Genomic DNA, 14,461 nt, shown 5'->3' with positions numbered 1-14,461 from the left:
GAGTATTGGGGGGGGTGAGTATTGGGGGGGGTGAGTATTGGGGGGGGTGAGTATTGGGGGGGGTGAGTATTGGGGGGGGGTGAGTATTGGGGGGGGTGAGTATTGGGGGGGGTGAGTATTGGGGGGGGTGAGTATTGGGGGGGGTGAGTATTGGGGGGGGTGAGTATTGGGGGGGGTGAGTATTGGGGGGGGGTGAGTATTGGGGGGGGGTGAGTATTGGGGGGGGGGTGAGTATTGGGGGGGGGTGAGTATTGGGGGGGGTGAGTATTGGGGGGGGGTGAGTATTGGGGGGGGTGAGTATTGGGGGGGGGGTGAGTATTGGGGGGGGGTGAGTATTGGGGGGGGTGAGTATTGGGGGGGGGTGAGTATTGGGGGGGGGTGAGTATTGGGGGGGGTGAGTATTGGGGGGGGGTGAGTATTGGGGGGGGGGTGAGTATTGGGGGGGGGGGTGTGAGTATTGGGGAGGGGGTGTGAGTATTGGGGAGGGGGGGGGAGGGGTGGTGGTGGGTGGGTGAGTATTGGCCCCGATGGCTGGTTCTACGTACCGGAGTTATGGAGAATGTTCCTGTAGCCACTGATGTTTAGCTGGGTGACACTGGCTGGAATGTGTGAGACCATGGCCTGAATGTGCTCAGAGTTAAACTGACACCAGGACAGGTTCAACTCATCCAACCTGCCGAGGATTGAGGCAGAGAGAGAGAGCGTGAAACACCAACACACAGAGAATCCACTAGCCCCATCCTCACCGCAATCCCCCTCCCAATCCACACCACCCCCCCAGGATTCTTGTACCAACCCCCTCCCCCAGGTTCACCCTCTTCCCCCCATGTGACACCTCCCCGCCCTGCACCCTCTCTCACCTGCCCTGCACCTTCCCCTCTTGCTTTGCACTCTCCTCTCCCCCAGCTCGGCACCCTCCAGGCCCAACGCCCCCCCGCCCTGCATCCCCCCCCCCAACCCTGCACCCTCCCCCACACCTGCACCCTGTTCTCTCCCCCAGCTCTGCACCCTCCAGCCCCAACCGCCCTGCACCCTCCACCCCGCCCCCTCTCCCCCAGCCCCGCACCCTCACCCCCAGCCCCCGCACCCTCTCCCCCAGCCCCGCACCTCTCCCCCAGCCCCCGCACCCTCTCCCCCAGCCCCCGCACCCTCACCCCCAGCCCCTGCACCCTCTCCCCCAGCCCCGCACCTCTCCCCCAGCCCCGCACCCTCATCCCCAGCCCCCGCACCCTCTCCCCCAGCCCCGCACCTCTCCCCCAGCCCCCGCACCCTCTCCCCAGCCCCGCACCTCTCCCCCAGCCCCCGCACCCTCTCCCCCAGCCCCCGCACCCTCTCCCCCAGCCCCCGCACCCTCTCCCCCAGCCCGCCCCCTCTCCCCCAGCCCCTGCACCCTCTCCCCCAGCCCCCGCACCCTCTCCCCCAGCCCCGCACCCTCTCCCCCAGCCCCCGCACCCTCTCCCCCAGCCCCCGCACCCTCTCCCCCAGCCCCGCACCCTCTCCCCCAGCCCCCGCACCCTCTCCCCCAGCCCCGCACCCTCTCCCCCAGCCCCGCACCCTCTCCCCCAGCCCCCGCACCCTCTCCCCCCGCCCCCGCACCCTCTCCCCCAGCCCCCGCACCCTCTCCCCCAGCCCCCGCACCCTCTCCCCCAGCCCCCGCACCCTCTCCCCCAGCCCCCGCACCCTCTCCCCCCCGCCCCCGCACCCTCTCCCCCAGCCCCGCACCCTCTCTCCCCCAGCCCCGCACCCTCTCCCCCAGCCCCGCACCCTCTCCCCCAGCCCCGCACCCTCTCCCCCAGCCCCCGCACCTCTCCCCCCGCCCTGCACCCCTCTCCCCCAGCCCCGCACCCTCTCCCCCTGCCCTGCACCCTCTCCCCTGCCCCGCACCCTCTCCCCAGCCCCCGCACCCTCTCCCCCAGCCCTGCACCCTCTCCCCCCAGCCCCCGACCCTCTCCCCCCGCCCCCGCACCCTCTCCCCCCGCCCCGCACCCTCTCCCCAGCCCCGCACCCTTCCCCCAGCCCCCGGCACCCTCTCCCCCAGCCCCCGCACCCTCTCCCCCAGCCCCGCACCCTCTCCCCCAGCCCCGCACCCTCTCCCCCCGCCTGCACCCTCTCCCCCAGCCCTGCACCCTCTCCCCCTGCCCCCGCCCATTGCTATCCAGACACAGTTGTCTCGTCTCCCTCACCCACCTGGAACAGTACTCAACATCTGGCTCAGGGAGTTTGGCCCAAATTGGGGAGCAGCTGGAGAGATTTAAGCGCAGTAAATTCTCATTCTGTCCAATCGCTCTGAAATCACACAACAAACTTTACAGTCACTGAGTCACACAGCACAAAAAAGGCCATTCGGCCCATCGAGTCTGTGTGACAATACCCACCACTACACGCACACTAATCCATTTTCCAGCGCTTGTCCCATATCCTTGAATGTTTTGATATTTCCAGCGCTGATCCGTATATTTTTTTTAAGGTTGTAAGATTTCCAGCCTTCAATACCCTCCCAGGCAGCACATTCCAGATTCTCACCACCCTCTGAGTGAAAAAGCTTCCTCTCAAATCCCCCCTGAATCTCCTGCTCCTTACCCTAAAACTCTGACCCCTGGTGACCCCTATTGACCCCTCACCCAAGGAGAAAAGCTGCTCCTTATTCCCCGTGTCCACACCCCTCATAATCTTATACACCTCAACCATGTCCCCCCTCAGCCTTCTCTGCTCCAGAGAAAACAATCCCAGCCTATCCAATCTCTCCGTATCGCTCAAATGCTCCGTCCCAGGTAACATCCTGGTGAACCTCCTCTGTATCCCCTCGAGTGCTATCACCTCCTTCCTACAGTGAGGTGAGTGGAACTGCACACAGTACTCCAGCTCTGGCCTAACCAACACTCTGTCCAACTCCAACATTCCCTCCTTGCTCTTATACTCTGTACCACGACTGATAAAAACAAAGTCTAATACAGCTAGGAAATATACTGTAAATGGCAGAACCCTTAGGAGTATTGATAGGCAGAGGGATCTGGGTGTACAGGTACACAGGTCACTGAAAGTGGCAATGCAGGTGGAGAAGGTAGTCAAGAAGGCATACGGCATGCTTGTCTTCATCGGCCGGGGTACTGAGTTTAAAAATTGACAAATCATGTTGCAGCTTTATAGAACCTTAGTGAGGCTGCACTTGGAATATAGTGTTCAATTCTGGTCGCCACACTACCAGAAGGACGTGGAGGCTTTGGAGAGGGTACAGAAAAGATTTACCAGGATATTGCCTGGTATGGATAGCAAATGTCCCCTTGTTCAAGAAGGGGAGTAGAGACCATCCTGGGAATTATAGACTGGTGAGCCTTACTTCTGTTGTGGGCAAAGTTTTGGAAAGAATTATAAGAGATAGGATTTATAATCATCTAGAGGGAAATAAATTGATTAAGGATAGTCAACACGGTTTTGTAAAGGGTAGGTCGTGCCTCACAAACCTTATTGAGTTCTTTGAAAAGGTGACCAAAGAGGTGGATAAGGGTAAGGCAGTTGACGTGGTGTATATGGATTTTAGCAAAGCGTTTGATAAGGTTCCCCATGGTAGGCTACTGCAGAAAATGCAGATGCATGGGATTGAGGGTGATTTAGCAGTTTGGATCAGGAATTGGCTCGCTGATAGAAGACAGAGGGTGGTGGTTGATGGGAAATATTCAACCTGGAGTACAGTTACAAGTGGTGTACCTCAAGGATCTGTTTTGGGGCCACTGCTGTTTGTCATTTTTATGAATGACCGAGATGTGAGATTACTATCAAATAAATGGGTTGGACTTAAACCTGGTGTTCCCCAGTCCAACGCCGGCATCTCCACTGCAGATTTTTTACACAGGGAGTAATGGGTGCCTGGGACTCGTTTCCGGGGGAGGTAGTGGGAGTGGATACAGTAGTGACTTTTAAGGGGTGTCTTGACAAGTACATGAATAAGATGGGAATAGAGGGATATGGTCCCTGGAAAAGTAGAGTTAAATGGGGCAGCATGGTCACTGCAGGCTTGGAGGACCGAGGGGCCTGTTCCTGTGCTGTAATTTTCTTTCTTTGTTCTTTATATGCCTTCCTGGAACCATAGAACCCTTTGGCCCATTGAGTCTGCACCGACCACAATCCCAACCAGGCCCCACCCCCATATCCCTGCATATTATACCCACTAATCCCTCTAACCTAAGCATCTTAGGACACTATGGGACAATTTTAGCATGGCCAATCAATCTAACCCACACATCTTTGGGGCTGTGGGAGGAAACCGGAGCACCCGGAGGAAACACATGCAGACACGAGGAGAATGTGCAAACTCCACACAGACAGTGACCCAAGCTGGGAATCGAACCCAGGTCCCTGGAGCTGTGAAGCAGCAGTGCTAACCACTGTGCTACCGTGCCACCCCAAATATCCTGAATATCTTATTTACCTGCTCTGCCATCTTCAGTGAATAATTACCCCAAGATCCCTCTGAGCTTCCCAGTGTCCTGCCATTCATTAAATACTCCCTCATCTTGTTTCTTCTTCCAAAGTGCATCACCTCCCACTTGTCAGGATTAAATACCGCCTGCCACTGATCTGTCCATCTGACCAACACATCTATATCTTTGGGGGGACAGGGGGAGGAGCGAGGGGGAAGCGAGGAGGGGAATGGGGGGGTGGGGGAACATGGGAGGGCGGAGCGGATGAGGGTGGAGACGGAGGGGGGAGGACGAGGGCGAAGGGGGAAGCCCCAATCATCCCTTTTAGAAGATGGTATTGCCTCACCTGATGACATTGTCAGAGAGTGAGAGCCCCTCAAGACTGAGGCTGAGGATCCGGTGGGAACGATGCAGAATCTGGAAAATGGCGGAGGTGCTGATCACACAGTGAGACAGGTCCAGATACTGAACAGAGAGCTGGCTGGTGGAGAGACAGAGAGATCGGTACAACCCAACCTCAAACAGAGAGACACACACTCTGCACGCACCCTGCCACACCCACGCCCACCTGAACGCAGGCACCCTCCCGCACATACACCCCCACCGCACACACACACACACATGTCCACTTGCATCGCCATCCACCCCCCCAAATACCTGCTTTTTTTCAGTTTTGAGTCTTTGATCATTTTGAACAGCTGCCTCTCAGTGACAGTAATATCTGGGATTGTGAGCTGTGGCCAGGACAATGGTTACTGTGGGTGGAATCGAGCAGTTCAGCCTGAGGCTCACTGCAGCCACAGTAATACAAAGAACAGTACAGCGCAGGAAACAGGCCCTTCGGCCCTCCAAGCCTGCGCCGCTCATTGGTTCAACTAGACCATCCGTTTGTATCCCTCCATTCCCAGTCTGTTCATGTGACGATCCAGATAAGTCTTAAACGATCCCAGCAATTCTGCCTCCACCACCCGACTTGGCAGTGCATTCCAGGCCCCCACCACCCTCTGTGTAAAATACATCCCTCTGATATTGGAGTTATACCTCGCCCCTCTCACCTTGAACCTGTGAGATCATCACCTCCAACCTGGGAAAAAGCTTCCCACTGTTCACCCTATCTATACCCTTCATAATTTTATACACCTCTATCAGGCCTCCCCTCATTCTCTGTCTTTCCAGGGAGAATGAAGCAGTGAAGCTGCTCTTTAACCATAGCAATGAGAGCCATGTGGGACTGGCTGTACAGGACAGTGCACTAACATAATAACTGAGCCAGCAGGAAAAGCAGGAGCTGCTGTGGTGGAGCTGTGCTTCTGACCCCGTTAGCCTGTTACACAGGATCCCTATTGCCAGTGTGCCTACAGAGCTAATGGTTAGGCTGGAAGGGTGCTGTGACAGTGGGACATGTTACTCTGTGTGAAGCAGGCAAAAAGGCATCAATGAGAGTCTTCATCAGAAAATACGGAGCTACGACCACAAAAATAACATTGTCAAATTTACACGGAATCATTTAACCTCTCAGACAGCGAAACAGCCGGAGAATAAATACAGCAAGACACTGCATGTGCAGCTAAGTGGCAAGGACCATTCATATCACACTGCCAGGCACTCACCCTCCCAACTACCCAAGAAAACAATGCTGTGGAGAGACAGAAGAACGCAAAAGTAAGTAGGCCATTCCACCCCAAGTCTGCCCCTTCATTCAGTAAGTGGTATACGGTTGGGAGAACTGTCACAGACAGTCAAACAATAGCCTGACACAGTCACACTCACACAATCATACCTTTTAATAATGTCCCAGACCCCACCATTACCAACCCTGGTAGAGGGGTGAGCAGAGATGGCAGCAGCACAGTGGGATACAGTCGGGAAGGAGCTGCCCTGGGAATCCTCATCATTGACTCTGGATCCTATGGAGTCTCATGGCACCGGGTCAAACATGGGCAAGGAAACCCCCTGCTGATTCCCAGGTATTGTCCCAGTCAGCTGATGAATCAGTACCCCTCCGTGTTAAACATCACTTGGAGGAAGTACTGAGGGTGGTAAGGGCGCCAGATGTTCTGGGTGGGGGATTTCACTGTCCACCACCAAGAATGGCTCAGCAGCAGCACCACTGATCCAGGGGGTTGGGTCCTAAAGGATATAACAGCGAAACTGGGTCTGTAGCAGGTGGTGAAGGAACCACCAAGAGGCATAAATATCCTTGATCCCATCCTTACCAATTTGCCGGCTGCAGGTGCATCTGTCCCTGATAATATCGGTAAGAGTGACCACTGCACAGTCCTTGTGGAGACAAAGTCCCACCTTCACATTGAGAATAACCTCCATCGTGTTGTGTGGCACTATCACCCATGCTAAATGGGACAGACTTCAAACTGATCCAGCAACTCAACACTGGCCATCCATGAGGCGCTGTGGGCCATCAACAGCAGCGGGACTGTACTCCAGCACAATCTGTAACCTCACGGCCCAGCACATCCCCTACTCAACCATTACTATCAAGCCAGGGGATCAACCCTGGTTCAATGGAGAGTGCAGGAGGGCATGTCAGGAGCAGCACCAGGCAGACCTAAACATGAGGTGTCAACCTGGTGAAGCTACAACACATTCCCTCCACCACTGACACACAGCGCCAGCCGTGTGTATTATCTACAAGATGCACTGCAGCAATTCACCAAGGTTTAAATGTGTAAGGGGCAAGGTTTAAAGGAGATGTACCAGGCAAGAGTTTTTACACAGAGGGTGGTGGCTGCCAGGAACTCATTGCCAGGGTAGTTAGTGGAAGCGGATACAGTAGTGAGTTTTAAGGGATGTCTTGACAAGTACATGAATAGGATGGGAATAGAGGGATATGGTCCCCGGAAGGGTAGGGGGTTTTAGTTCAGTCGGGCAGCGTGGCTGGTGCAGGCTTGGAGGGCCAAAGGGCCTGTTCCTGTGCTGGAATTCCTTAGGCAGCACCTTCTAAACCCACAACCACATCCATCTAGAAGGACAAGGGTAGCAGATACCTGGGAACACCCCCACCTGGAGATTCCTCTCCAAACCACTCAGCAATCTCATCTGGAAATATATCACTGTTCCTTCACTGTCACTGGGTCAAAACCCTGGACTTCCCTTCCTAACAGCACTGTGGGTGTACCTACAGCTCAGGGACTGCAGTGAATCATGGTAGCAGCTCACCAGCACCTTCTCAAGAGAAATTAGGGATGGGCAATAAATACTGGTCAAGCCAGCGACACCTGTGTCCCAGAAATGAATAATGAGACTGTGGCTGAACTTGCAAATCAATTCCACCTTCACAAGTCTATGTCCAGAGTCGAGATATTCAGTGATCTCAGTCCAGAATGTGCTCAACAGCACCCTAGATCCTCAGAGCGATTACATTCAAAATTAACTCTTTGAAAGCAGCTGGAGATTTCACTCACCTCTCATCCTTGAACATGGGCTCTCCCAGGAAGGAGTGGGGACACCTCAGCACCACGACTCCAGCCTCCAGCACCTGGCTCACAGTCCCCAAGGGTAGGCTGCTCTTACTTAGATCCACACTGTACCAGAGGGACTTATCAAACCTGCTCCGGAACAGTGCAGGGATAAATCAAACAGAGCAAGGATAAATCAAACAGCAGAGACAAAAACAAACTAGAGAAAAATCACACCTCAGAGAACTATAACTCATTCCCAGGTATCTGTTATTCTATATATAAACTACCCTGAACCCCTCGATTAGATTCCAGTCTGTAACTCACTCCCGGATATCTGTTATTCGATATATAAACCACCCCGAACCCCTCGATTAGATTCCTGTCTGTAACTCACTCCTGGGTATCTGTTATTCTATATATAAACCACCCCGAACCCCTCGATTAGATTCCAGTCTGTAACTCACTCCCGGGTATCTGTTATTCTATATATAAACCACCCCGAACCCCTCGATTAGATTCCAGTCTGTAACTCACTCCCGGGTATCTGTTATTCTATATATAAACCATCCCGAATCCCTCGATTAGATTCCAGTCTGTAACTCACTCCCAGGTATCTGTTATTCTATATATAAACCACCCCGAACCCCTCGATTAGATTCCTGTCTGTAACTCACTCCTGGGTATCTGTTATTCTATATATAAACCACCCCGAACCCCTCGATTAGATTCCTGTCTGTAACTCACTCCTGGGTATCTGTTATTCTGTATATAAACCATCCCGAACCCCTCGATTAGATTCCAGTCTGTAACTCACTCCTGGGTATCTGTTATTCTATATATAAACCACACCAAACCCCTCGATTAGATTCCAGTCTGTAACTCACTCCCGGATATCTGTTATTCTATATATAAACCACCCCGAACCACTCGATTAGATTCCAGTCTGTAACTCACTCTCGGGTATCTGTTATTCTATATATAAACCACCCCGAACCCCTCGATTAGATTCCAGTCTGTAACTCACTCTCGGGTATCTGTTATTCTATATATAAACCACCCCGAACCCCTCGATTAGATTCCAGTCTGTAACTCACTCCTGGGTATCTGTTATTCTGTATATAAACCACCCCGAACCCCTCGATTAGATTCCTGTCTGTAACTCACTCCCGGGTATCTGTTATTCTATATATAAACCACCCCGAACCCCTCAATTAGATTCCAGTCTGTAACTCACTCCCGGATATCTGTTATTCTATATATAAACCACCCCGAACCCCTCGATTAGATTCCTGTCTGTAACTCACTCCCGGGTATCTGTTATTCTATATATAAACCTTCCCGAACCCCTCGATTAGATTCCAGTCTGTAACTCACTCCCGGATATCTGTTATTCTATATATAAACCACCCCGAACCCCTCGATTAGATTCCAGTCTGTAACTCACTCCCGGGTATCTGTTATTCTATATATAAACCACCCCGAACCCCTCGATTAGATTCCAGTCTGTAACTCACTCCTGGGTATCTGTTATTCTATATATAAACCATCCCGAACCCCTCGATTAGATTCCAGTCTGTAACTCACTCCTGGGTATCTGTTATTCTATATATAAACCACACCAAACCCCTCGATTAGATTCCAGTCTGTAACTCACTCCCGGATATCTGTTATTCTATATATAAACCACCCCGAACCCCTCGATTAGATTCCAGTCTGTAACTCACTCTCGGGTATCTGTTATTCTATATATAAACCACCCCGAACCCCTCGATTAGATTCCAGTCTGTAACTCACTCCTGGGTATCTGTTATTCTGTATATAAACCACCCCGAACCCCTCGATTAGATTCCTGTCTGTAACTCACTCCCGGGTATCTGTTATTCTATATATAAACCACCCCGAACCCCTCAATTAGATTCCAGTCTGTAACTCACTCCCGGATATCTGTTATTCTATATATAAACCACCCCGAACCCCTCGATTAGATTCCTGTCTGTAACTCACTCCCGGGTATCTGTTATTCTATATATAAACCTTCCCGAACCCCTCGATTAGATTCCAGTCTGTAACTCACTCCCGGATATCTGTTATTCTATATATAAACCACCCCGAACCCCTCGATTAGATTCCAGTCTGTAACTCACTCCCGGGTATCTGTTATTCTATATATAAACCACCCCGAACCCCTCGATTAGATTCCTGTCTGTAACTCACTCCCGGATATCTGTTATTCTATATATAAACCTTCCCGAACCCCTCGATTAGATTCCAGTCTGTAACTCACTCCCGGATATCTGTTATTCTATATATAAACCACCCCGAACCCCTCGATTAGATTCCTGTCTGTAACTCACTCCCGGGTATCTGTTATTCTAGATATAAACCACCCCGAACCCCTCGATTAGATTCCTGTCTGTAACTCACTCCCGGGTATCTGTTATTCTATATATAAACCACCCCGAACCCCTCGATTAGATTCCAGTCTGTAACTCACTCCCGGGTATCTGTTATTCTGTATATAAACCATCCCGAACCCCTCGATTAGATTCCAGTCTGTAACTCACTCCCGGGTATCTGTTATTCTATATATAAACCACCCCGAACCCCTCGATTAGATTCCTGTCTGTAACTCACTCCCGGGTATCTGTTATTCTATACATAAACCACCCCGAACCCCTCGATTAGATTCCTGTCTGTAACTCACTCCCGGGTATCTGTTATTCTATATATAAACCTTCCCGAACCCCTCGATTAGATTCCAGTCTGTAAATCACTCCCGGGTATCTGTTATTCTGTATATAAACCATCCCAAACCCCGCGATTAGATTATCAGATCACCAAGGAGAGAAGAGTGGTTTTCTGTGACCTGCTGAAATGCTTCGATGTTGGCTGGCTTCCTGGCAGCCCTGTTTACAGAAGGTGCCCAGCATGTGTACTCACGCTAATCGGTGCCCAGAACGTGTACTCACGCTAATCGGTGCCCAGAACGTGTACTCACGCTAATCGGTGCCCAGAACGTGTACTCACGCTAATCGGTGCCCAGAACGTGTACTCACGCTAATCGGTGCCCAGAACGTGTACTCACGCTAATCGGTGCCCAGAACGTGTACTCACGCTAATCGGTGCCCAGAACGTGTACTCACGCTAATCGGTGCCCAGAACGTGTACTCACGCTAATCGGCGCCCAGAACGTGTACTCACGCTAATCGGCGCCCAGAACGTGTACTCACGCTAATCGGTGCCCAGCATGTGTACTCACGCTAATCGGCGCCCAGAACGTGTACTCACGCTAATCGGCGCCCAGAACGTGTACTCACGCTAATCGGCGCCCAGAACGTGTACTCACGCTAATCGGTGCCCAGCATGTGTACTCACGCTAATCGGTGCTCAGAACGTGTACTCACGCTAATTGGTGCCCAGCATGTGTACTCACGCTAATCGGTGCCCAGAACGTGTACTCACGCTAATCGGTGCCCAGAACGTGTACTCACGCTAATCGGTGCCCAGAATGTGTACTCACGCTAATCGGTGCCCAGAACGTGTACTCACGCTAATCGGTGCCCAGCATGTGTACTCACGCTAATCGGTGCCCAGAATGTGTACTCACGCTAATCGGTGCCCAGAATGTGTACTCACGCTAATCGGTGCCCAGCATGTGTACTCACGCTAATCGGCGCCCAGAACGTGTACTCACGCTAATCGGTGCCCAGCATGTGTACTCACGCTAATCGGTGCCCAGAACGTGTACTCACGCTAATCGGTGCCCAGAACGTGTACTCACGCTAATCGGTGCCCAGAACGTGTACTCACGCTAATCGGTGCCCAGAATGTGTACTCACGCTAATCGGCGCCCAGAACGTGTACTCACGCTAATCGGTGCCCAGAATGTGTACTCACGCTAATCGGTGCCCAGAATGTGTACTCACGCTAATCGGTGCCCAGAACGTGTACTCACGCTAATCGGTGCCAGTGCTTGCTGACTCGCGAGGCTTTCAGGAGGTGTGGCAGTGACAGGAAGTGAAATATCACCAATAGCAGCTCATCCGGCATCCGTTCCCAGGAACAGCTGACAGCTGGAGAGGAGAAACCAATCAAATCAGAATCCACCTTCATACTCCCCAAACACACTGGGGCGGGGGAAATGACACCCCAAACACAAAGGCTGGGGGTGCATAGGGGGGAACCTGATTAAGGTGTTCAGTTATGAAGGATATGGATCAGGTCGATAGGAAGAAATCTTTTCCCTTCGTGGAGCAGGTAGCAGGGGATTTGAGGAAAACCTTGTTACCCAGAGGGTGGTGGAATCGTACTGGATTACTGGACCTTCTATTCCGGAGCACAGTTAACAGATACCCACATTGCTGTGGCTCTGGAGTCACCTGTAGGCCAGACCGGGTAATATGGTAGATTTCCTCCCCAAAAGAACATTAGTGAACCAGACGGGTTTTTCCAACAATCGACAACGGGTTTCATGGTCATCAGTAGATTAATTCCAGATTTTTATTGAATTCAAATTTCACCATCTGCTGTGGCAGATTTGAACCGGAGTCCCCAGATCATTACCCTGGGTCTCTGGATTACTGGCCCAGTGACAATACCAGTTCCCGTGTGGGATATTGAGTGTAGGAATATGGAATTGAAGTCAATCTGCAAATACCCTGCCAAACACTAGCCCCAGCTGCTCTGCACAAAGTGTCTGCTCTCTACCTAATAAAGACCCAGCACTTCTGCGAAATCTCTTGGGCATCAGGAAGGTATGAGGCTGATTCTCTTTCCCCCGGCACTTCCTGGGACGTTTCTGAGGAACCGCTGGCTCCAAGGACTCGTCTTCATTTGTCTTCTCCTCGATTACACGAACTCCCATCACCGTCATCAGTGAGTGTGTCTCAGCAGTGTCCCAGCTCCAGCTGAACGTCCCTGGGCTGTGGATGGACGGTGTAACATCCTGTAACACTCTGACAGAAAGAGGGTCACTTAAAACAGAGGCGGCACGGCCCCACGTACAGGCAGCAAATACACAATCAAACAGCATTGTACAATGAACAAATGCAGCCAATCACCTTTACACAGGAACAGTGAACTGCAGGGACCATCCCTCCTCCCTCCCCTATCGTGGAGGTTCCTACCCACCCAGCTCCTCCCCCACAACTACGGGGGATCCAAACCATCCCCATCACGGAGTGGGGGGGCTGCAGCCCCCCTCCCCCCATCACAGTGATGATCCCAGACCCCCCCCTCCCCCCATCACAGCGGGAATCCCAGACCCCCCCCTCCCCCCATCACAGCGGGAATCCCAGACCCCCCCCTCCCCCCATCACAGCGGGAATCCCAGACCCCCCCCTCCCCCCATCACAGTGATGATTCCAGCGCCACCCCCCCCCCCCCCCCCCCCCCCCAATCACGGGGGGATCCCAGCCCCAGGCCCTGCTCCAATGGGCTGAAGGGTCAGTGCTCACTGTGGGACTCTCTGACCCCCCCCCTCCAGTCAGACACTCACCGGGTTTCCTTCGTCATTTCACCGCCACCCTGATCACTCCCCACTGTGTCTGTCCCTCAGTCTCTCTGTGTGTCTCCCTGCGCCTCTCTCTCCCCCCCCTTCTCTCACTCTCTATCACACTCTCTATCACACTCTCTCTCTCTCAATCTCTATCTCTCTCTCACTCTATCTCTATCTCTCTCTCACTCTATCTCTATCTCACTCTATCTCTCTCTATCTCTCTCTCTCTCTCACACACTCTATCTCTCTCTCACTCTATCTCTCTCTCACACACTCTATCTCTCTCTCACTCTATCTCTCTCTCTCTCACACACTCTATCTCTCTCTCTCTCACACACTCTATCTCTCTCTCTCTCACACACTCTATCTCTCTCTCTCTCTCTCTCACACACTCTATCTCTCTCTCTCTCACACACTCTATCTCTCTCTCTCTCACACACTCTATCTCTCTCTCTCTCACACACTCTATCTCTCTCTCTCTCACACACTCTATCTCTCTCTCTCACACACTCTATCTCTCTCTCTCTCTCACTCTCTCTCTCTCACTCTCTCTCTCTCACTCTATCTCTCTCTCTCTCTCACTCTCTCTCTCTCTCTCACTCTATCTCTCTCTCTATCTCTCTCTCACTCTATCTCTCTCTCTCTCTCACTCTATCTCTCTCTCTATCTCTCTCTCACTCTATCTCTCTCTCTATCTCTCTCTCACTCTATCTCTCTCTCTATCTCTCTCTCACTCTCTCTCACTCTCTCTCTATCTCTCTCTCACTCTCTCTCTCTCTCTCACTCTCTCTATCTCTCTCTCTCACTCTATCTCTCTCACTCTATCTATCTCTCTCTCTATCTCTCTCTCTATCTCTCTCTCTCACTCACTCTCTATCTCTCTCTATCTCTATCTCTCTCTCTCTCTCTATCACTCTCTCTCTCTATCACTCTCTATCTCTCCCCCCTCTATCACTCTCACTCTCTCTATCTCTATCTCACTCTCTCTATCTCTCTCTCTCCCACTCTCTCTCTATCTCTCTCTCACTCTATCTCTCCCTCTACCTCTCTCTATCTCTATCTCTCTCTCTCACACACTCTCTCTATCTCTCTCTCACTCTATCTCTCCCCCCTCTCTCTATCTCTAT

General features: G+C 52.3%; 1 pseudogene across 1 annotated transcript; it reads right to left on the bottom strand.

Annotated features, from left to right (window-relative positions):
• Positions 1–545: 545 nt before the first annotated feature.
• On the bottom strand, positions 546–13,414 carry LOC145340219 (S-phase kinase-associated protein 2-like; annotated as a pseudogene). The gene is made up of 7 exons (XR_013886220.1): positions 13,335–13,414; positions 12,545–12,792; positions 11,793–11,910; positions 7,841–7,984; positions 4,765–4,899; positions 2,188–2,286; positions 546–673 (listed from the first exon to the last, which is right to left on the bottom strand). The product of XR_013886220.1 is annotated as an S-phase kinase-associated protein 2-like (transcript).
• Positions 13,415–14,461: the final 1,047 nt, after the last annotated feature.

Source organism: Carcharhinus amblyrhynchos, unplaced genomic scaffold (assembly GCF_965287045.1).
Source record: "Carcharhinus amblyrhynchos unplaced genomic scaffold, sCarAmb.v2.hapA scaffold_851, whole genome shotgun sequence".
Taxonomy (NCBI): Eukaryota; Metazoa; Chordata; class Chondrichthyes; order Carcharhiniformes; family Carcharhinidae; genus Carcharhinus; species Carcharhinus amblyrhynchos.
Note: the sequence above shows the minus strand (reverse complement) of the source record. Positions and strands in the feature narration are given on the sequence as shown.